This window comes from Artemia sp. Qi Xiang Cuo, chromosome 13, assembly GCF_049724085.1.
Source record: "Artemia sp. Qi Xiang Cuo chromosome 13, ASM4972408v1, whole genome shotgun sequence".
NCBI classification, from domain to species: domain Eukaryota; kingdom Metazoa; phylum Arthropoda; class Branchiopoda; order Anostraca; family Artemiidae; genus Artemia; species Artemia sp. Qi Xiang Cuo.
The window spans coordinates 45,369,544-45,393,104 of NC_142806.1; the positions used below are offsets into that span (position 1 = coordinate 45,369,544).

The following is a 23,561-nucleotide window of genomic DNA, read 5'->3' on the forward strand; positions in this document are numbered from 1 at the left end:
GCCACTTTGGTCTTTGAGTGTATTTACGTCAAGCTTACGGGGAGCATTGGACCAATATTGTTTTAGATTTTTTAAATTGTGTTAAAAAACATGCAAATCTTATGTGTCGGTTTAATTTCTTAAAAACTTGCAAAATACATCGAATTCTTCCCCCTTTTTTACGTTTCAACCTACATTTAGGCTTACAATCGGAAGGCCCGTTTATTCAGAGAATGGGTTTCAAAACTTTAACACATATCTTAGAAGACCTTAGATCCAAAAGATACGTCCTTAGTAATAAAATTAAATAAAAATAACAAGTTTTTTAAACTGAAAGTAAGGAGCGATATTAAAACTTAAAACGAACAAAAATTATTCCGTATATGAAAGGGACTGTCCCCTCCTCAACACCTCGCTCTTTACGCTGAAGTTTTTTATTGTTTAACAAAAATAGAGGAACCTCAAACTTAAAGAGTGAGAGCGAGGCGTAAGGAGCGAGGCGTTGAGGAGGGGACAGCCCCTTTCATATACGGAATAATTTCTTTTCGTTTTAAGTTTTAATGTCACTCTTTACTTTCAGTTTAAAAAACTTGTTTTTTATTTAATTTCTGATCGTTTTTTAGTTAATGCAGCTTTTATTTTGGCTCACCATCATTGAATAAGTAAACAAAATTTGTATAAAAATTGTACTTTTCTTTTTCTAAATGGCTGTCTCTAAATTTGGTTCTGACGTAATTTATAAATTAACTTACCTAACGAACTTCTATATTTGTATATTTTTCTTCTGGCAAGAAATACAAAGTTGCAGATGTTTGCAGATATGAGCTTGAAACCTATGTAATAGGGTTTTCTGCTACGCTGAATCTGAGGGTGTGATTTTCATTAAAATTCTTTCACTTGTAGGGGATGTTTCCCCCCTCTTTAAAAAATCAGGTAAATTTTCTCAGGCTTGTAGCCTTTGATAAGTAATACTAAACTTAATAAAATTTTTTAATTTAGAATCAGCATTATGGGCCCATTCTTTTGATACATTTATTGACATCAAAATTTCGTTTTTAAAAGTTTCGATTACTATTGAGCTGTATCGCTTGTTTTTCTTATTGTTTTTTTTTATTACGTATATGTTATTACGTATATGAGTGGGTTCTCCCCTTAGTGAATACCACGCTCTTTACGTTAAAAGTTAAAATTTTGTTTAATTCACAAACCCCTGAATCACAAAGGCCATTTAATTAGAATAGATAGCTCTTTTGAAAGCACTAAAAAAAACTGTAGCGTAAAGAGTAAGGTATTGACTTGGGGGCGAACCCCCTCATATACGTAATAATTTCTGTTCGTTTTAAGTCCTAATGTTGCTTCTTACTTTCAGTTGAAAAAACTTGTTTTTTTTATATTTTATTTCTGACCGTTTTTTAAATAATGCTTGGAAATCCGGCGCCCCCTTCATAAAAATATCCCTTACCCCAAAAAAACATCCTCCACGGAAAGATTCTCCCGAGTATCCCCCTCCTCCAGCCCCCCCACCAGAAAAAAATCCTTCCTGTAAATGTCTGTATACTTCCCATTAACCAATACAATATGTAAGCAATGGGCAAAGTTCATAACTTGTAGCCCCTCCCCTGGGAACTGTGGGGGATTAAGTCAACCTAAAAGACATATTTATTAGATTTTCGACTACGCTGAACAAAATGGCGATCTCTAAATTTTAATTCGGTGACTTTGGGAAAACAATGAGCGTGGGAGGGGGCCTAGTTACCCTGCATTTTTTTTGTCACTTAAAAAGGGCACTAGAACTTTTAATTTCCGTTCCATTAAGCCCTCCTACGATACTCTAGGACCACTGGGTCAGTACGATTGCCCCTGGGGAAAAGAAAAAAAAATAACAAATAAACACGCATCCGTGATCTTTCTTCTGGCAAAAAATGGAAAATTCCAAATTTTTGTAGATAGGAGCTTGAAACCTCTATAGTAGGGTTCTCTGAAACGCTGAATATGATGGTATGATTTTAATAGGGTTCTATAATTTTTAGGGGGTCTTTCCCCCTTTTTTCGAAAATCAGCCAAATTTTTTCAGGCGCGTAACTTTTGATGGGTAGGATTAATCTTGAATAAACTTATAAATTTGAAATCAGAATTAAAATCTGATTCTTTTGATGTATCTATTGGTATCAAAATTTTGTTTTTTAGAGTTTCGGTTACCATTGAGCCGGGTCGCTCCTTAACTTACAGTTAGTTACCACGAACTGTTTGATACTAAATTTCAAATCCTTATTATATCAGATTGTGTCCCCACAAGATTTTCACCAGATTTTACAAATCTCAAATAGGTCTTTCCGACACATATTCCATTAAGCAAAAACTCGTTTATCGGAAAAATTCTCAAAACTGGAATTTCAACAGTTTCAACAAACACGGATTTTCCTTCCTAGATTTTGTCCTAGCCCTCCTTTGGAAAATCTATCCTCAAAGGTTTTCATATCCAAGGAGCTAAGTATTCTATCAAAAGGACCTAAATTTGCAATGGCTCAAACACACGTAAATATATCAAAAGTTATTACGGGCGTGGAGTCTTATTTTTAGCTCTCATGGTGAAGTCGAAAATTAATACCTACTCATAGATGAAATTGTAAAGAGTATTCTTGATTATAGGCCATCTTTATCACTTTCAACTCAATCAAAGGAAGAAATTCAAATCCTCCGAAACTTAAAAAAACACAAAAATACAGTGCTTACGAGAGCGGACAAGGGAAATACGTTGTAATTATGAATTCTGCAGAATATGAATTAAAAGTTAACACCCTTTTAATGGATAAAAATATTTACAAAGAAATAAAAATTGATCCCACGGACAAATACACACAGCAGTTGAGAATAGAACTAGGAATTTTAAAAGATAGTAGACTAATTACCCCTCAAATGTACAGAAAATTATACCCCAAAGGTTGTTCAGCCCCAAAGTTTTATGGTCTGTCTAAAATCCATAAGAAAGATATTCCGTTACCTCCCATTGTAGCATGTTATAGTTCTCCAGCTACGGGTATAGGAAGTTTTTAGCCATCATTTTTAAGCCTCTTTTAAGCACACAGAAATCCTATATAAAAAACTCAATAGATCTTGTTGAGGAGATAAAAAATCAAAGTACAACAGAAAAAACTATTTCATCTAGTTTTGATGCAGGTTCTATGTACGCTTCATGTGATGTCCATAAATGTGAGCAGGCCTTACAAAGAAAATTAGAGGAAAATTCAGCTTGGTCGGATTGCAAAACTTTGGAAATTGATACAATAATGACCCTTGTTCGTCTTTGCAACAAGTTCTCCTCGTATTTTAAATTTCGAAAAAGTTTTTTCCTTCAAATCATGGGTTTATCCATGGGCACTGTCTTGTCTCCTTATTTGGCAAATTTTTACATGGATTTCATAGAAAAGTCAGCTTTGAATAGTTTCCACTTAAAACACTATCTGGTTTCGTTTCGTTGATAATATCTTTTCTGTTTTGGAACATGGACAAGACTCTCTAAGAGATAATTTGGCACATTTGAACTCTTTTGATTCGAATCTCCAGTTCACAATGGAACTCGAAGATTCAGGTAAGCTGCCTTTCTTGGATGTTTTGATTATAAAAACTACTCCTAGCCTTGAATTTTCTATATATAGAAAGCCGACTCATAATAATGGATATCTATATTCAATTCCCATCACCCTCCTTCAGTGAAAAGAGGGGTAATAATCTCTTTAGTCGACAGAGTTTTAAAAATTTGTTCCCGTAATCATATAAATTCTGCATTAAACTATGTCAAGGATATTCTTTTCTGCAATGGTTAGCCAATTAAACTTATTGAAAATATCATAGATAGACGATTAAAAAAGATAAAACAACAAAATAGGGAGCTCGTCCCCCTTGATTCAGTTATCCTGGCAATTGAGACAAAAACATTCATCACTTTACCAAACATCCCGAAACTTGGCGATAAACTTGGAAATTAAAACAAAAAAAACATAATCTCTCTGTTTCTTTTAAAATCGAACAAAAAGTTGAACATTTTTTCAACTCAGGAAAGGATAAAACTGACCCTGTACTGGGTAGTGGTGTCTACAGAATCCCATGTTCATGTGGGAAATTTTACGTTGGTACGACCCACCAACAACTAGGTGAACGTTTGCATGGGCACAAAATTTCAATAGATAAGTCCCTGAGATTAAAAATAACAATGACAACTTTGATTCGAACAACTGAAAGGATTATTGCCCAGCACAAAAGAACTGGTACTGATAGGGTTTGAGAGTGGCCATGCTTTTCATTTTTTTTAATGAAAGCCTTTTTTCTAATTACATATCTTAGAATATTTTTATTATTTTTTGGGCCAAATGGGTGGATTTATACGGCTTCATCTTAGGGATACTGGCCTTTCTGGGTTTTGATAGCTTGCGTCATATTTTAAGATTGCCCTCTTTTTAGGGCTAGAAACTAAGTCTGGTTGTTAGTAGTATCCCCTCACTACTTTTAGGCACGCCCATAGCAAATACTCCTTTCTTCCATTAATGGCTTACCGGCACAAGAACAAGGTTTAACCTTACATCCGTCTTTTGGTGACGCCATCTTTCCTGGTGACACAATATTGTTTCAGTATTTCCATATGATTAATCAGATTACGGCTGGGATATTTAACAAGTATCAACAATAGGGAATTATCATGAGAATTGGAGCTCCTAGCCCCTTGCACTTAGGCAATGTGGTTCCAGGTTTCTAATATTTCCCCTAGCAACCGCCATTTGTCATATATCGTGGACAGTTATGGGCATATCTATTGTTTTCTTGTACTACCCTTCCTCTATAAATAGAGTCTTAGCTTAGAGTTTTTGTTGAAGTTCTAGTTTAGTTTAGTTTTAGTTAAGAGTTTAGAGTTTTAGCTTAGAGTCTTAGCTTAGGGTTTTAGTTAGAGTTGAAGTTTAGTTTAGTAATAGTTAAGATTTTAGATTCATAGCTTAGAGTCTTCACTTAGAGCTTTTGTTAAAGTTCTAGTTTAGTTTAGTTTTAGTTAAGAGTTTAGAGTTTTACCTTAGAGTCTTAGCTTAGAGTTTTAGTTAGACTTGAAGTTTAGTTTAGTTATAGTTAAGAATTTAGAGTTTTAGCTTTGTCATAGCTTAGAGGTTTAGTTAAAGTTGTAGTTTAGTTAAGTTTTAGTTAAGAGTTTAGAGTTTTAACTTAGAGACTTAGCTTGGAGTTTTAGTTAGAGTTGAAGTTTAGTTTAGTTATAGTTAAGAGTTTAGAGTTTTAGCTTAGAGTCTTAGCTTAGAGTTTTAGTTAGAGTTGAAGTTTAGTTTAGTAATACTTAAGAGTTTAGAGTTTTAGCTTAGAGTCATATCTTAGAGTTTTAGTTGGATTTGAAGATGAGTTTATTTTGACTACAGAGTTTTATCCTAGAGTTATTGATGAGAGTTTCAGTACTGTTTGATGTATAGGATAGTCACAGTTAAGTATTTAAAGTCTTAGACTCGAGTCTTATCTTAGAGTTTTTGTTATACCTACAGTTATGTTTAGTTATAGTTAAGAGCTTAGAGATTTAGCCTAGAGTCTTAGATTAGAGTTTTTGTTAAAGTTCTAGTTTAGTTTAGTTTTAGTTAACAGTTTAGAGTTTTAGATTAGATTTTTAGCTTAGAGTTTTAGTTAGAGTTGAAGTTTATTTATAGTTAAGAGTTTAGAGTTTTAGCTTAGAGTCTTATCTTAGAGTTTTAGTTAGAGTTTAAGTTTATTTTAGTTTTAGTTAAGAGTTGAGAGTTTTACCTTAGAGTCTTAGCTTAGAGTTTTAGTTAGAGTTTTAGTTTAGTTTAGTTTTAGTTAAAAGTTTAGAGTTTTAGCTTAGAGTCATAGCTTAGAGTTTTAATTAGAGTTGAAGTTTAGTTTAGTTTAGTTTTACTTTATAGTTTTAGCTTAGAATCATAGCTTAGAGTTTAGTTAGAGTTGAAGTTTAGTTTAGTTATAGTTAAGAGTTTGGAGTTTTAGCTTAGAATCTTAGCTTAGACTTTTAGTTAGAGTTCTAGTTTAGTTTAGTTTTAGTTAAGAGTTTAGAGTTTTAGCCTAGAGTTTAGCTTAGAGTTTTGTTAGTTTTCTAGTTTAGTTTAGTTTTAGTTAAGATTTTACAGTTTTAGCTTAGAGACATAAATTAGAGTTTTAGTTAGAGTTGAAGTTTATTTATAGTTAAGAGTTTAGAGTTTTAGCTTAGAGTGGTAGCTTAGAGTTTTAGTTAGAGTTGAAGTTTATTTTAGTTTTAGTTAAGAGTTGAGACTTTTACCTTAGAGTCTTAGCTTAGAGTTTTAGTTAGAGTTTTAGTTTAGTTTAGTTTTAGTTAAGAGTTTAGAGTTTTAGCTTAGAGTCTTAGCTTAGAGTTTTAGTTAGAGTTCTAGTTTAGTTTAGTTTTAGTTAAGAGTTTAGAGTTTTACCTTAGAGTCTTAGCTTAAAGTTTTATTTAGAGTTCTAGTTTAGTTTATTTTTAGTTAATAGCTTAGAGTTTTAGCCTAGAGCCATAACTTAGAGTTTTAGTTAGAGTTCTAGTTTAGTTTAGTTTTAGTTAAGAGTTTTACATTAGAGTCTTAGCTTAGAGTTTTAGTTAGAGTTGAAGTTTAGCTATAGTTAAGAGTTTAGAGTTTTAGCTTGGAGTCAAAGCTTAGAGTTTTAGTTAGAGTTCTAGTTTAGTTTAGTTTTAGTTAAGAGTTTAGAGTTTTACCTTAGATTCTTAGCTTAGATTTTTAGTTAGAGTTGAATTTTAGTTATAGTTAAGAGTTTTGAGTTTTAGCTTCGAGTCTTAGCTTAGAGTTTTAAATAGAGTTTTAGTTTAGTTTGGTTTTAGTTAAGACTTTAGAGTTTTAGCCTATAGTCCTATCTTAGAGTTTTAGTTAGAGTTGAAGTTTAGTTCAGTTATAGTTAAGAGTTTAGAGTTTTAGCTTAGAGGCTTAGCTTAGAGTTTTAGTTAGAGTTCTAGTTTATTTTTACTTAAGAGTTTGAGCTTAGAGTTTTTAGCCTAGAGTTGAGGAGGGTAACAATAGATATTGATGAAAATACTAAACTAACATAACCACAAAATTCCACATTATTACATAGAAATACCAAAACCATAGGTTAGATTAGGTTAGATTAGAGGTTAGGTTTCTCCAAATTTAAGTTAGGTTCGGTTAGGTTAGCTTATCATGAGCGCTCATGATAAGCTAACCTAACCTAACTTAAACGTGGAGAAACCTAACCTCTAACCTAACCCAATCTAACCTATGGTTTTGGTATTTCTATGTAATAATGTGGAATTTTGTGGTTATGTTAGTTTAGTATTGTCATCAATATCTATTGTCCCCCTCCTCAACTCAAGGCTAAGACTCTAAGGTAAAACTCTTAAGTAAAAATAAACTAGAACTCTAACTAAAACTCTAAGCTAAGCCTCTAAGCTAAAACTCTAAACTCTAAACTCTTAACTATAACTGAACTAAACTTCAACTCTAACTAAAACTCTAAGCTAGGACTCTAGGCTATAACTCTAAACTCTTAACTACAACCAAACTAAACTACAACTCTAACTAAAACTATAATCTAATACTATAATATACAACTATAAAATCTTAACTAAAACTAAAATAAAATAAAACTCTAAATAAAAATCTAATATAAGACTCTAAGCTGAAACTCTATAATATCAACTAAAAATAAACAATACTAGAACTCAAACTGAAACTCTAAGCTAAGACTCTAAGGTAAAACTCTAAACTCTTAACTAAAACTAAACTAAACTAGAACTCTAACTAAAACTCTAAGCTAGGACTCTAAGGTAAAACTCTAAACTCATAACTATAACTAAACTTCAACTCTAACTAAAACTCTAAGCTAATACTCTAAGGTAAAACTCTAAACTCTTAACTAAAACTAAACTAAACTAGAACTCTAACTAAAACTCTAAGCTAAGACTCTAGGCTAAAACTCTAAGCTCTTAACTAAAAATAAACTAAACTAGAACTCTAAATAAAACTCTAAGCTAAGACTCTAAGGTAAAACTCTAAACTTTTAACTAAAACTAAACTAAACTAGAACTCTAACTAAAACTATAAGATAAGACTCCAAGATAAAACTCTAAACTCTTAACTAAAACTAAACTAAACTAGAACTCTAACTAAAACTCTAAGCTAAGTTTCTAAGGTAAAACTCTAAACTCTGAACTAAAACTAAACTAAACTAGAACTCTAACAAAAATTCTAAGCCAAGACTCTATGCTAAAACTCTAAACTCTTAACTAAAACTAAACTAAACTTCAACTCTAACTAAAACTCTAAGTTAATACTCTAAGCTAAAAACTTCAAACTCTTAACTAAAACTAAACTAAACTAGAACTCTAAAAAAACTCTAAGTTAATACTCTAAGCTAAAACTCTAAACTCTTAACTAAATCTAAAGTAAACTTCAACTCTAACTAAAACTCTAAGCTAAGACTCTAAGGTAAAACTCAAAACTCTTAACTATAACTAAACTAAACTAGAACTCTAACAAAAACTCTAAGCTAGGACTCTAAGGTAAAACTCTAAACTCTTAACTAAAGTAAAACTAAACTTCAACTCTAACTAAAACTCTAAGCTAAGACTCTAAGCTAGGACTCTAAGCTAAAACTCTAAACTCTTAACTAAAACTAAACTAAAACTACAACTTTAACTAAAACTCTAAGCTATGACTCTAAGGTAAAACTCTAAACTCTTAACTAAAACTAAACTAAACTAGAACTCTAAGACTCTAAGCTAAAAACTCTAAATTCTTAACTATAACTAAACTAAACTTCATCTCTAACTAAAACTCTAAGCTAAGACTCTAAGGTAAAATTCCAAACTCTTAACTATAACTAAACTAAACTAGAACTCTAACAAAAACTCTAAGCTAGGATTCTAAGGTAAAACTCTAAACTCTTAACTAAAGTAAAACTAAACTTAAACTCTAACTAAAACTCTAAGCTAAGACTCTAAGCTAGGACTCTAAGCTAAAACTCTAAACTCTTAACTAAAACTAAACTAAAACTACAACTTTAACTAAAACTCTAAGCTATGACTCTAAGGTAAAACTCTAAACTCTTAACTAAAACTAAACTAAACTACAACTTTAACTAAAACTCTAAGCTAGGAGTCTAAGCTAAAACTCTAAATTCTTAACTGAAACTAAACTAAACTTCAACTGTAACTAAAACTCAAAGCTAAGACTCTAAGGTAAAACTCTAAACTCTTAACTAAAGCTAAACTAAACTAGAACTCTAACAAACACTCTAAGTTAAGACTCTAAGCTAAAACTTTAATCTCTTAACTATTACTAAACTAAACTTCAACTCTAACTAAAACTCTAAGCTAAGACTCTAAGCTAAAGCTCTAAACTCTTAACTAAAACTAAACTAAACTAGAAATACAACAAAAACTCTAAGCTAAGACTCTAAGCTAAATACTATAAACTATTAACTAAAACTAAACTAAACTAGAACTCTAACAAAAACTCTAAGCTAAGACTCTAAGGTAAAACTCTAAACTCTTAACTAAAACAAAACTAAACTAGAACTTCAACAAAAACTCTAAGATAATACTCTAAGCTAAAAACTCTAAACTCTTAACTAAAACTAAAATAGAACTCTAACAAAAACTCTAAGCTAAGACTCTAAGCTAAAAACTCTAAACTTTTAACTAAAACCAAACTAAACTAGAACTCTAACAAAAACTCTAAGCCAAGACTCTAAGGTAAAACTGTAAACTATTAAATAAAACTAAACTAAACTAGAACTTCAACAAAAACTCTAAGTTAAGACTCTAGGCTAAAAGTCTAAACTCTTAACTATAACTAAACTAAACTACAACTCTAACTAAAACTCTAAGCTATGACTCTAAAATAAAACTCTAAACTCATAACTAAAACTAAACTAAACTAGAACTCTAACAAAAACTCTAAGCTAAGACTCTAGGCTAAAAACTCTAAACTCTTAACTATAACTAAACTAAACTAGAACTATAACAAAAACTCAAAGCTAAGACTCTAGGCTAAAACTCTAAACTCTTAATTATAGCTAAACTAAACTTCAACTCTAACTAAAACTCTAAGCTAAGATTCTAAGCTAAAACTCTAAACTCTTAACTATAACTTAACTAAATTACAACTTTAACTGAAACTCTAAGCTATGACTCTAAGCTAAAACTCTAAATTCTTAACTGAAACTAAACTAAACTTCAACTGTAACGAAAACTCTAAGCTAAGACTCTAAGGTAAAACTCTAAACTCTTAACTAAAGCTAAACTAAACTAGAACTCTAACAAACACTCTAAGTTAAGACTCTAAGCTAAAACTATAATCTCTTAACTATTACTAAACTAAACTTCAACTCTAACTAAAACTCTAAGCTAAGACTCTAAGCTAAAGCTCTAAACTCTTAACTCAAACTAAACTAAACTAGAACTACAACAAAAACTCTAAGCTAAGACTCTAAGCTAAAAACTCTAAACTCTTAACTAAAAATAAACTAAACTAGAACTCTAACAAAACTCTAAGCTAAGACTCTAAGGTAAAACTCTAAACTCGTAACTAAGACTAAAATTAACTAGAGCTTCAACAAAAACTCAAAGCTAAGACTATAAGGTAAAAACCATAAACTCTTAACTAAACTAGACTAGAACTCTAACTAAAGCTCTAAGCTAATCATATATGCTAAAAACACTAAACTCTTAATTAAAACTAAACTAAACTAGAACTCTAACAAAAACTCTAAGCCAAGACTCTAAGCTAAAACACTAAACTCTTAACTAAAACTAAACTAAACTAGAACTTCAACAAAAACTCTAAGCTAAGACTCTAGGCTAAAAGTCTAGGCTAGGCTAAAAGGCTAAAAGTCTAGGCTTAACTCTTAGCTATAACTAAACTAAACTTCAACTCTAACTAAAACTCTAAGCTAAGACTCTAAGCTAAAACTCTAAACTCTTAACTAAAACTAAACTAAACTAGAACTCTAACAAAAACTTTAAGCTAAGACTCTATGGTAAAACTCTAAAATCTTAATTAAAACTAAACAAAACTAGAACTCTAACTAAAACTCTAAGCTGAGACTCTAAGCTAACAACTATAATCCCTTAATTATAACTAAACTAAACTTCAACTCTAACTAAAACTCTAAGATATGTCTCTAATCTAAAACTAAACAGTAAAACAAGACTAAACTAAACTTCAACTCTAATTAAAACTCTAAGCTATGACTCTAAGCTAAAACTCTAAACTTTTTACTAAAACTAATCTAAACTAGAACTCTAACAAAAGCTCTAAGCTAAGACTCTAATCTAAAACTCCAAACTCTTAACTAAAGCTAAACTAAACTTCAACTCTAACTAAAACTCTAATCTAAGACTTTAGGGTAAAATTATAAACTCTTAAATAAAACTTAACTAACCTAAAACTTTTAATAAAAGTCTAAGCTAAGAATCTAAGCTAAAAGTCTAAATTCTTAACTATAACTAAACTAAACTTCAACTCTAACTAAAACTCTAAGCTAAGACTCTAAGGTAAAACTCTAAACTCTTAACTAAAACTAAACTAAACTAAAACTCTAAAAAAAAATCTAGGCTAAGACTCTAAGCTAAAACTCTAAACTCTTAATTATTACTAAACTAAAGTTCAACTCTAACTAGAACTCTAAGCTAAGACTCTAAGCTAAAACTCTAAACTCTTAACTAAAAGTAAACTAAACTAGAACTTCAACAATAACTCTAAGCTAAGACTCTAAGTTAAAAACTCTAAACTCTTAACTAAAACTAAACTAGAACTCTAACAAAAACTCCAAGTTAAGACTCTAAGCTAAAACTCTATACTCTTAACTAAAACTAAAGTAGAACTCTAAAAAAAACTCTAAGCTAAGACTCTAAGTTAAAATTTAGAACTATTAATAATAACTAATCTAAACTAGCACTCTAACAAAAACTCTAAGCTAAGAGTCTAATGTAAAACTCTAAACTATTAACTAAAGTAAAACTAAACTAAACTTCAACTCTAACTAAAACTTTAAGCTATGACTCTAAGCTAAAACTCTAAACTCTTAACTAAAACTAAACTAAAACTACAGCTTTAACTAACCCTCTAAGCTATGACTCTAAGCTAAAACTCTAAACTCTCAACTATAACTAAACTAAACTTCAACTCTAACTAATGCTTTAAGCTAAGACTCTAGGCTAAAACTCTAAACTCTTAACTAAAACTTCACTAGACTACAACTTTAACTAAAACTCTAAGCAAAGACTCTAAGCTAAAACTCTAAATTCTTAACTATAACTAAACTAAACTTCAACTCTAAGTAAAACTCTAAGCTAATACTCTAAACTCTTAACTATTACTAAACTAAACTTCAACTCTAACTAAAACTCTAAGCTAAAACTCTAAGCTAAAACTCTAAACTCTTAACTAAAACTAAAATAAACTAGAACTTCAACAAAAACTCTAAGCTGCGACTCTAAGCTAAAAACTCTGAACTCTTAACTAAAACCAAACTAAACTAGAACTCTAACAAAAACTCTATGCTAAAACTCTAAGCTAAAACTCTAAACTCTTAACTAAAACTAAAGTGAACTTCAACTCTAACTAAAACTCTAAGCTAAGACTCTAAGGTAAAACACCAAACTCTCAACTATAACTAAACTAAACTAGAACTCTAACAAAAACTCTAAGCTAAGAGTATAAGGTAAAACTCTAAACTCTTAACTAAAGTAAAACTAAACTAAACTTCAACTCTAGCTAAAACTCTAAGCTATGACTCTAAGCTAAAACTCTAAACTCTTAACTAAAACTAAACTAAAACTACAACTTTAACTAACCCTCTAAGCTATGACTCTAAGCTAAAACTCTAAACTCTCAACTATAACTAAACTAAACTTCAACTCTAACTAATGCTTTAAGCTAAGACTCTAGGCTAAAACTCTAAACTCTTAACTAAAACTTCACTAGACTACAACTTTAACTAAAACTCTAAGCTAAGACTCTATGCTAAAACTCTCAACTCTTAACTATAACTAAACTAAACTTCAACTCTAAGTAAAACTCTAAGCTAAGACTCTAAACTCTTAACTATTACTAAACTAAACTTCAACTCTAACTAAAACTCTAAGCTAAAGCTCTAAGGTAAAACTCTAAACTCTTAACTAAAACTAAAATAAACTAGAACTTCAACAAAAACTCTAAGCTGCGACTCTAAGCTAAAAACTCTGAACTCTTAACTAAAACCAAACTAAACTAGAACTCTAACAAAAACTCTAAGCTAAGACCCTAAGCTAAAACTGTAAACTCTTAACTAAAACTAAAGTAAACTTCAACTCTAACTAAAGCTCTAAGCTAAGACTCTAGGCTAAAACTCTAAACTCTTAACTAAAACTTAACTAAACTACAACTTTAACTGAAACTCTAAGCTATGACTCTAAGCTAAAACTCTAAATTCTTAACTAAAACTAAACTAAACTTCAACTGTAACGAAAACTCTAAGCTAAGACTCTAAGGTAAAACCCTAAACTCTTAACTAAAGCTAAACTAAACTAGAACTCCAACAAAAACTCTAAGCTAAGACTCTAAGCTAAAACTTTAATCTCTTAACTATTACTAAACTAAACTTCAACTCTAACTAAAACTCTAAGCTAAGACTCTAAGCTAAAGCTCTAAACTCTTAACTGAAACTAAACTAAACTAGAAATACAACAAAAACTCTAAGCTAAGACTCTAAGCTAAAAACTCTAAACTCTTAACTAAAACTAAACTAAACTAGAACTCTAACAATAACTCTAAGCTAAGACTCTAAGGTAAAACTCTAAACTCTTAATTAAAACAAAACTAAACAAGAACTTCAACAACAGAAATAATCTAAGAATATAATCTAAAACTATCAACTATTAATTAAAACTAAACTAGAACTTTTACTTAAACTCTATAATATGACTCTAATCTAAAAATTTTAAACTATTAACTAAAACTAAAATAAACTATAACTCTAACATAAACTCTAAGACATGACTTTATGCTAAAACTGTAAACTCTTAAATGAAACTAAACTAAAATAGAACTTCAACAAAAGCTCTAAGCTAAGACTCTAGTCTAAAAGTCTAAACTCTTAACTATAACTAAACTAAACTTCAACTCTAACTAAAACTATAAGCTAAGACTCTAAAGTATAACTCTAAACTCATAACTAAAACTAAACTAAACTTGAACATTAAATAAAACCCAAATATATGACTATAGACTAAAACACTAAACTCTTAAATAAAACTAAACTAGAACTCTAACTAAGTGTATAAGCTAAGACTCGAAGCTAAAACTCTAAACCCTTAACTAAAACTAAAACTGAAATTCAAATCGAACTAAAACTGTAAGCTAAGACTCTAAGCTAAAACTCTAAACTCTTAACTAAAACTTAACTAAACTACAACTTTAACTGAAACTCTAAGCTATGACTCTAAGCTAAAACTCTAAATTCTTAACTATAACTAAACTAAACTTCAACTGTAACGAATAAACAAAAAATCGCGAAGAAAGGAAACGAGGACAATTAACAGCCAGTGAAAAAATTGAAAAATTATGCAAATATTTCGGTCAAGACCTCCGCTTGACCGTCCTCAGTGCAGAATAAAACTGATAAAAATGTAAAAACCAAACCTTAAAATAAAAACACCAAACTAAAATTGGACGATCCTTTCCTAGTAACGGTGAAAGGGTAACTGAATAAAAAACACAAGTCTAAATGGCATTTCAGAATTTCATTTTGCGTAAAGCACTTTTAAAGGCTGATCGCTTTCCAGTTTGATTGTTATCGGAGACTCTATTCGATTGCACAATATAACTTTGTGGATGTATGTAAAAACGATCAGAATTAATAATTTTGTCATAAATGGGACTTAGAAAAATTTCTCCAGTGTCTCTAATGAGAGCTACCTTTTGGTGAATGTGCTTTTTTATTTCAACTGCCTCCCTGAAAACTTGCGTGAGACCTTTAACGGGGGCAACGATAGAGGCCTCGTCAAACAAAATGAAATGGTGTGGATTCTCGTACACATGTTGCGCCAAGGCGGAATCAAAAACCTCAGGCCTTTGCACTGAGGTTTTATTCTGCACTGAGGACGGTCAAGCGGAGGTCTTGACCGAAATATTTGCATAATTTTTCAATTTTTTCACTGGCTGTTAATTGTCCTCGTTTCCTTTCTTCGCGATTTTTTGTTTATCATGATTAGCCAGTGTGGTCTCAGAAATTATTTAAAACTGTAACGAAAACTCTAAGCTAAGACTCTAAGGTAAAACTCTAAACTCTTAACTAAAGCTAAACTAAACTAGAACTCTAACAAACACTCTAAGTTAAGACTCTAAGCTAAAACTTTAATCTCTTAACTATTACTAAACTAAACTTCAACTCTAACTAAAACTCTAAGCTAAGACTCTAAGCTAAAACTCTAAACTCTTCACTGAAACTAAACTAAACTAGAACTACAACAAAAACTCTAAGCTAAAAACTCTAAACTCTTAACTAAAACTAAACTAAACTAGAACTCTAACAAAAACTCTAAGCTAAGACTCTAAGGTAAAACTCTAAACTATTAACTAAAACTAAACTAAACTAGAACTTCAACAAAAACTCTAAGCTAAGACTTTAAGCTAAAATTCTAAACTCTAAACTAAAACTAACCTAAACTAGAACTCTAACAAAAACTCTAAGCTAAGACTCTAAGCTAAAAAACTCTAAACTCTTAACTAAAACTAAACTAAACTAGAACTCTAACAGAAACTCTAAGCTAAGACTCTAAGGTAAAACTCTAAACTATTAACTAAAACTAAACTAAACTAGAACTTCAACAAAAGCTCTAAGTTAAGACTCTAAGCTAAAACTCTAAACTCTTAACTATAGCTAAACTAAACTTCAATACTGACTAAAACTCTAAGCTATGACTTACAGCTAAAACTTGAAACTCTTAAGTAAAACTAAGCTAAACTAGAACTCTAACAAAAACTCTAAGCTAATACTCTAGACTAAAACTATAAAATCTTAAATATAACTAAACTTAACTAGAACTCTAACAAAAACTCTAAGATAAGACTCTAGGCTAAAACTCTAAACACTTAAGTATAACTAAACTAAACTTCAACTCTAACTAAAGCTCTAAGCTAAGACTCTAAGCTAAAACTATAAAGTAAAACTAAACTAAACTAAACTTTAACTCTAACTAAACTCTAAGCTATGACTCTAACCTAAGACTGTAAACTCTTAACTAAAACTAAACTAAACTAAAACTCTAACAAAAACTCTAAGCTAAGACTCTAGGCTAAAACTTCAAACTCTTAACTTTAGCTAAACTAAACTTCAACTCTAACTAAAGCTCTAAGCTAAGACTCAATTCTGAAACTCTAAACTCTTAAATAAAACTTAACTGAACTACAACTTTTACTAAAACCCTAAGCTATGACTCTAAGCTAAAAGTCTAAATTTTTAACTATAACTAAACTAAACTTCAACTCTAACTAAAACTCTAAGCTAAGACTCTAAGGTAAAAGTTTAAACTCTTAACTTAAACTAAACTAAACTAGAACTCTAACAAAATATCTAAGTGAAGACTCTAAGCTAAAACTCTAAACTCTTAACTATTACTAAATTAAACTTCAACTCTAACTAAAACCCTAGGCTAAGACTCTAAGCTAAAACTCTAAACTCTTAACTAAAACTAAACTAAACTAGAACTTCAACAAAAACTCTAACCTAAGACTCTAAGTTAAAAACTCTAAACTCTTAACTAAAACTAAACTAGAACTCAAACAAAAACTCCAAGTTAAGACTCTAAGCTAAAACTCTAAACTCTTAACTAAAACTAAAGTAAACTTCAACTCTAACTAAAACTCTAAGCTAAGACTCTAAGGTAAAACTTCAGATTCTAAACTATAACTAAACTAAACTAGCACTCTAACAAAAACTCTAAGCTAAGAGTATAATGTAAAACTCTAAACTCTTAACTAAAGTAAAACTAAAATAAACTTCAACTCTAGCTAAAACTTTAAGCTATGACTCTAAGCTCAAACTCTAAACTCTTAACTAAAACTAAACTAAAACTACAACTTTAACTAACACTCTAAGCTATGACTCTAAGCTAAAACTCTAAACTCTCAACTATAACTAAACTAAACTTCAACTCTAACTAATGCTTTAAGCTAAGACTCTAGGCTAAAACTCTAAACTCTTAACTAAAACTTCACTAGACTACAACTTTAACTAAAACTCTAAGCAAAGACTCTAAGCTAAAACTCTAAACTCTTAACTAAACTAAACTAAACTTCACCTCTAAGTAAAGCTCTAATCTAAGACTCTAGGCTAAAACTCTCACCTATTAACTAAAACTAAACTAAACTAGAACTCTAACAAAAACTCTAAGCTAAGACTCTGGGCAAAAACTCTTAAATATAACTAAATTAAACTTCACCTATAAGAAAAGCTCTAATCTTAAACTCTAGGCCAAAACTCTTAAATAAGACTAAACTAAACTAAATTAGAACATCAACAACAAATCTAAGCTGCGACTCTAAGCTAAAAACTCTGAACTCTTAACTAAAACCAAACTAAACTAGAACTCTAACAAAAACTCTAAGCTAAGACCATATGCTAAAACTCTTAACTAAAACTAAAGTAAACTTCAACTCTAACTAAAACTCTAAGCTAAGACTCTAAGGTAAAACTCAAAACTCTTAACTATAACTAAACTAAACGCGAACTCTAACAAAAACTCTAAGCTAAGACTCTAAGGTAAAACTCTAAAATCTTAACTAAAACTAAAGTAAACTAGAACTTCAACAAAAACTCTAAGCTAAGACTCTAAGCTAAGACTCTAGGCTAAAACTCTAAACTCTCAACTAAAACTTAACTAAAATTACAAATTTAACTAAAACTCTAAGCTATGACTCTAAGCTAAAACTCTAAACTCTTAACTAATACTAAACTAAGCTTCAACTCTAACGAAAACTCTAAGCTAAGAGTCTAAGCTAAAACTCTAAACTCTTAACTAAAACTAAACTAAACTAGAAATCTAACAAAAACTCTAAGTTTAGACTCTAAGCTAAAAACTCTAAACTTTTAACTATTACTAAAATAAAATTCAACTCTAACTAAAACTCTAAGCTAAGACTCTAAGCTAAAACTCTAAACTCTTAACTAAAAATAAACTAAACTAAAACTCTAACAAAAACTCTAAGCTAAGACTTCAAGCTAAAACTCTAAACTCTTAACTAAAACTAAACTAAACTAGAACTTCAACAAAAACTCTAAGCTAAGACTCTAAGCTAAGACTTTAGGTTAAAACTTTGAGCTCTTAACTAAAACTTAACTGAAACTACAACTTTAACTAAGGCTCTAAGCTATGACTCTAAGCTAAAACTCTAAACTTTTAACTATTACTAAACTAAAATTCAACTCTATCTACAAATATAATCTAAGACTATAGTCTAAAACTTTAAAATCTTAAACAAAACTAAACTACACTATAACTTCAAAAACAACTATAAGCTAAAACTCTAATCTAAAAGCTCTAAACTCTTAACTAAAACTAAACTAAACTAGGGGCCCGGGGGTCCGGGGAGCGCCTTTGGGGCTTGGGGGCGTTGGGGGCAGGGTTAGGGGTGCCCTTTGGGGTTGTGGTAGGGGGCCCTTTGGGGTTGGGGCAGGGGACATCACAACACTGTTAAAATGGAACTTGTGTATTATAACGACCACAGAGTTTCACCCCAAATCATCTTCTAAATCATCTTTTAAAATGTCTCAAACTGTTTCGCCCAAATCATGTTCTAAAATTTCTCAAACTGTTTCGCATAAATCATCTTCTAAAATGTCTCAAACGGTTTCGCCCAAATAATCCCTAAACGTAATTTCTGCGTGTTTCTTTTGTTTTTGGCATCCCTGCGTTATCACATTTGAAATTCCTAGGAAACCCTTTCACACGTTAATCTCTTCATCTCTAAGATGTTCCTAGCTACACTATCATGGTTTCGATAGAATATCAATTTATCGCTCTGACCTAAAGATAAGAGAAGCCATATTTAAAAATAGAATTTCTATCTCTTTAGAATACCGTATAATTGCTAGGAAACAAGTGACGTCATTTCTAATTCCCCTTTCGTAGAGCAATAATTCCCCTCGATTACGCAATCATTTTCTCAGAAATTCACTTCCCCTTCGATTACACTATCAATTTCTCGGAAATCCTCTCCCCTTCGATTACGCAATCAATACATCTCTCCCCCGTTAATGCGCATGTTTAAACTTCACTCCGGAGTCATTACACTTGGAAACAACAAATAAATTGACCTTGAAAGAGGTGTCATTGACCCCATTAGAATCAATAAACCATGAAAATACATCAAAGTGAGAAAAATCCTGTTTTTTCATTCTCAGTGACAAAAACCATAAAAACATGCATAAATTATTTATATCTTGGAGTAATACCTGACTCCCTACTCTCGTGCAAAGGTTTCGTGTCCCAGTGTAAATAGAAGTCCCATATACGAGTCTAAATATGTGTTGTTTTCTTTTACTTTCCTTCCCTTGTCCCAGGACCTCCTAAATATAAGTCCCATGCAAAGACTTCGTGCCTAGGATGCTATGAATAGCCAAGGAAAAGGTGATTCTACATCAGTACTCATTTGGATTTGAAAGTAATACAACTCTCTTTCAAAATAATGGATAATTCTTGTTACCAAGAGGTGAAACTCTTTTCTCTATTATTTCCTAGCCCCCCTCCAAACCTTAGTTCCCCCTCCTTCATATTATGTTGTCTATACTTATTCTTTGGCTCATATTATCCTCTATTTACCATGTATCAATCCCTATCCTCCTCCCCCATCAGTGAAGAATTAATCTATTCAAAAAAAATTCCTTTCTGGTAATAAATAACCTTTTTCTGGAAAAGTAGTATTTTTCTCATGCTTTTAAAACCAAGGAACACAATCCATCAAATGCCTCGTGTCTTGTGGTCTAAAATTGGCAAGCATCTGTTGTGAATAAGGCCGCTATTTCTGTAACCCTCTGGAAAGGATAATTTGTCAACAATTAATAAACCTTACAGGGAACAGATAACCTATTTTCAATCAGTTTAGGTCAGTATTTCTAGTCTAGTTTTATGTCTCCCAAGTTGCGTAATGTCTAGTTATTTCCATACAAATTCTACTTTTTGTTTTCTTGGAAAGGGGTATATCTGTCCTAGGAACCTATCTATCCGCTCTTTAAATGAATAATGGAATTTTGTAAAGTTTGAGACAGCTGCATTTAAAGCTGGAGAGGGAGGATGGTTAGGAATATGAGAAAATATCTGTCCTGGGTGGGTATTTCCAGGGCGTGTACCAGAAAAAATTCCTTTTTCATCGTAGACACATTATTACTTGAATTCTATACCTCTTTAGAGCCCTCTCAGCTTTAATATATGTTGTAATGTTACGTCATTAAATAGAAAACATCAGTCATAGGTGGCGGGATTTTATCCGCACCCTGGACAATTAATAGCTTAACTGGGTTTTATAACAATATTATGCTTTCCAATAAATCTTCTTCTCTTCTCCATCTTCTTGTTTTTTGCTCTTCTCGTCTTTTCTTTTCTTCTCTAGATGGGAGTGCTGTTTCCAATAAATAATGTTTCTTTTATAATAAATCTTGTTTTTTTCTCTCGTATATTTATTTTAAAATTCCAGCTTATGTACTTTATGTTTTCCTGAAAAGGGGGGATGAAACTGGGTAGATATTTTGATTTTGGGATTTTATATACAATTAAATGGTCTTAATTTCTAATTCTTAGATTTTATCCGCTCTTTAAATGATTAATAACTTAAGAGGGTTTCTGGGCAATAACGGAAGGGGGGGCGTTATATCCAGTAAATAATGTTTATATACTAAATCTTCTTTTCTTTTCAAGGAATTCCCTGCCATCTTACCACCATTCAAGAGGACAAGGGTAAACGAAGTGACTCCTATGAGAGTGTCAAGACCATCGACTACCCGTCATGCCCTGTCTGGGCCATCCAGGGCCACGCTACAAAAGCCCCCTATTCCTTATCTTGTGATGCCTGGGCCCTTAGCCCCCCATCTTACGATGCCTGAGCCGTCGAGAGCTTGCAGCCTGCGCAAGCCCCCGCCTATCTAGCCACCGTGCATGTTACGTCATTAAATAGAAAACATCAGTCATAGGTGGCGGGGTTTTATCCACACACTTGACGATTAACACCTTAATTGGGATTTATAACAACATTATGCTTTCCAATAAATCTTCTTTTCTTCTCCATCTTCTCGTTTTCTGCTCTTTTTGTCTTTTCTTTTCTTCTCTAGATGGGAGTGCTGTTTCCAATAAATAATGTTTCTTATAATAAATCTTGTTTTTTTCTCTGGTATATTTATTTTAAAATTCTAGCTTATATACTTTATGTTTTCCTGAGAAGGGGGGATGAGACTGGGTGGATATGTTGAGTTTGGGATTTTATTGACAATTAAATGGTCTTAATTTCGATTTCTTAGATTATATCAGTTGAAATAACCCTATTGATACAAACAGCACACCAAATATGGGCATGGAATCCCTAGGGAGAACATGTGGTTAATCGAAGTGGGTCAATGACCTCTTTTTCCAAAGGTTGATTTATTTGATGTTGTTGTTGTTTTGGCCAAGTGCACGCTCGAGGCGAATGTCAAGATTCAATGACCTCAATTCCCCTTTCGTGAATAAATAATTCCCCTTAGAAACAACAAATTAATTCCCCTTTCTTGACAAATCAATCAATCATGACATCATCTGTCAGACATTAAAAAAATTCGCCCAGAAACAATTCTCCAGGAATACACCCAAGACATTGATAATTTTTACTGAGGAAACAAATATACTGGTTAAACTCTAAAGATACTAATAAACGTCGCCAAGCAAACAAGTCTCCAAGAAACAACTGAGCTATGAAGAGATTAACGCTTGAAAGGGTACCCCAGGCATTTCAACAGTGACCGCACAGAGATACCAAAAACAAAAGGAACACGCATAAATTACGTTAAGGGGTTATTTGGGCGAAAGCGTTTTAAACATTTTAGGGAATTATTTCGGCGAAAGAGTTAGAGACATTTTAAACGATGATTTTAGAAGATGTTTTAGAAGAGGTTCTGAGTGTGGTCGTTATAATACACAAGTTCCATCTGAACAGTGTCGTGAAGTCCCTACCCCAACCCGAATGAAGCCATCGGTCCCCAAAGGTCCCCCCGGGCTCCCAAAGGGTCCCCCGGGCCCCCAAAGAGTCCCCTCCCCATTTTTTAATACTTTTTTAAGGCTGTATTATATCTTTTCAGAACAAGTTTTTTTCTTAATGTCCCTTCTAAACCCATTTTACAAGTTGAAGTTCCCATCCTTCTCACCCACAACTTTACTTTACAGCTTTTTGGATACCTCAACACCAAGAAATACTTTTCAAAAGACATTTCAGAGCAAGTTCCTTTCTTAATGTCCCTCCTAAACCCATTTTAAAAGTTGAAGAATCCTTCCTTTTCCCCCATAACTTTACTTTACAACTTTTTGGATATCTTAACACCAAGAAATACTTTTCAAAAGACATTTCAGAGCAAGTTCCTTTCTTAATGTCCCTGCTAAACCCATTTTACAAGTTGAAGCATCCTTCTTTTTCACCCAAAACTTTACTTTACAGCTTTTTGGATACTTCAACACCATGATATACTTTTCAAAAGAAATTTCAGAGCAAGTTCATTTCTTGATGTTCCTCCTAAACCCATTTTACAAGTTGAAGCATCATTCCTTTTCACCCACAACTTTACTTTACAGCTTTTTGGATACCTCAACACCAAGAAATACTTTTCAAAAGACATTTAAGAGCAAGTTCCTTTCTTAATGTCCCTCCTAAACCCATTTTACAAGTTGAAGCATCCTTCTTTTTCACCCACAACTTTACTTTACAGCTTTTTGGATACCTCAACACCAAGAAATACTTTTCAAAAGACATTTCAGAACAAGTTCCTTTCTTAATGTCCCTCCTAAACACATTTTACAAGATGAAGCAACCTTCCTTTTCACCTACAACTTTACTTTACAGCTTTTTGGATACCTCAACACCAAGAAATAACTTTCAAAAGACATTTCAGAGCAAGTTCCTTTCTTAATATCTCTCCTAAACCCATTTTACAAGTTGAAGCATCCTTCCTTTTCACCCACAACTTTACTTTACAGCATTTTGGATACCTCAACACCAAGAAATACTTTTCAAAAGACATTTCAGTGCAAGTTCCTTTCTTAATGTCCCTCCTAAACCCATTTTACAAGTTGAAGCATCCTTCCTTTTCACCCACAACTTTACTTTACTTTACAGCTTTTTGGATACCTCAACACCAAGAAATACTTTTCAAAAGACATTTCAGATCAAGTTCCTTTCTTAATGTCCCTACTAAACCCATTTTACAAGTTGAAGCGTCATTCCTTTTCACTCACAACTTTACTTTACAGATTTTTGGATACATAAATACAATTCAATACGTTTCAAAGACATTTCATAGCAAGTTCCTTTCTTAATGTC

General features: G+C 31.6%; 1 protein-coding gene and 1 long non-coding RNA gene across 2 annotated transcripts in view; both read left to right on the forward strand.

Moving 5' to 3' along the window:
* The window catches only part of LOC148945328 (tachykinin-like peptides receptor 86C), a 668,425-nt gene that overhangs the window by 430,443 nt on the left and 214,421 nt on the right, over window positions 1-23,561 (forward strand). The window lies entirely within an intron of this gene.
* Window positions 3,504-21,134, forward strand: LOC148945329 (uncharacterized). Its single transcript, XR_016142704.1, has 2 exons — window positions 3,504-3,568; window positions 20,921-21,134. It is a non-coding gene; the product is annotated as an uncharacterized LOC148945329 (long non-coding RNA).